Source organism: Echinops telfairi, unplaced genomic scaffold (genome assembly GCF_000313985.2).
Source record: "Echinops telfairi isolate 266 unplaced genomic scaffold, ASM31398v2 ScPeMD7_7469;HRSCAF=8507_0, whole genome shotgun sequence".
NCBI classification, from domain to species: Eukaryota; Metazoa; Chordata; class Mammalia; order Afrosoricida; family Tenrecidae; genus Echinops; species Echinops telfairi.
This window is the reverse complement of record NW_022111372.1, coordinates 74,293,995-74,295,227: the sequence shown is the minus strand read 5'-3', so window position 1 is coordinate 74,295,227 and position 1,233 is coordinate 74,293,995. Positions and strand designations below refer to the sequence as shown.

Below are 1,233 nucleotides of genomic sequence, written 5' to 3'. Positions count from 1 at the left end.
TATGGCTTTACATCGCATATAAACGGAATCACATCATATGGGGTCTCTTGCATCTGGGTCCTTTGACTGAGCATAATATCTTCAAGGTTCACCCGTGTTGTGGTAGCATGGATCAGTATTTCATTCTTTCTTATGGCTGAGTAACATACCACTGTATGGTGTACCACATTTTGTTTATCCACTCAACAGTGGATGGACACTTGGGTTGATTCTACTGTGTCAGCTTCCTAAGGCTGCGGTAAAAATGTGCCAGGAAGTCCAATCTTAAAATAACAGGAGGTTACTGTCCCATGGTTCAGAAATCTGGAAGTTCAAACCAACCTGTTGGCTAGGCTATGCTTTCTCTGAAGTCTTGGGGAGACATGTCTCTCCCAGCTTCCAGGGACCCCAAATGCTCCATGGCTTGTAGCTGCATTTTCACCAGACAACCTGTGCCCTCTCTCTCTCTCTCTCTCTCTCTCTCTCTCTCTCTCTCTCTCTCTCTGTGCTATTTTCCTCTCTTATAAGGACAGTACTCAGACTGGATTATAACTTGTCCTGCTCCAGTGTGACATCATGTTGACTTAACCGTGAATGTCTTCAAAGACCCTATTTCCACACAAGGTCCAGGGGTTAGAACTTCAACTTATCTTTTTGAGGAACACAACTGAACCCAATTACACGTGATATTGCTGTGAACATTTCCGTACAGGATTTCATGTGGACACGTGCCAGGTTCTCTTGACTACTCTCCTAGGAGGAGAATTGCTGACCACACTGTTTTCCTAGTTCTAGTTCTCTTCTCAACACCCCTTTAGAGATTACCTTGCATGTGTACATGTGAACATATGTTTCTCATGTGACTCTCGCAAAATCCTATGTAATTGTGAGATAGTTATTATCATCATTATTTAAAGATGAAACTCAAGGCCATTGGGTCGTTGCCAACTTATAGTGACCTTATAGAATAGGGCAGAGCTGCCCCAGTAAGTTTCCAGGACTGTAACTCTTTATGGAAGTAGAAAGTCCAGTTTTTCTCCCATGGAGCGGCTGGTGGTTTCAAACTGCTGACCTTATAGTTAACAGCCCAGCATGTAACCCCTATGCCACCTGTGCTCCTCCTCCATTACTGAACAGATAACCAAATGGATAGCTAGCTGTAGGTGAGGACATGATTTCCTGAGGGGCAAAGTGATAGTAAGTGAGGAAGCTGGTATTTGTGCGCATGTATTTGGACTCTGAATTTAATCTTTC

The 1,233-nt window shown here is 43.6% G+C and overlaps 1 protein-coding gene across 1 annotated transcript in view; it reads left to right on the top strand.

Annotated features, from left to right (window-relative positions):
- Positions 1-1,233, top strand: part of CYFIP2 (cytoplasmic FMR1 interacting protein 2) — a 132,139-nt gene that overhangs the window by 16,669 nt on the left and 114,237 nt on the right. The window lies entirely within an intron of this gene.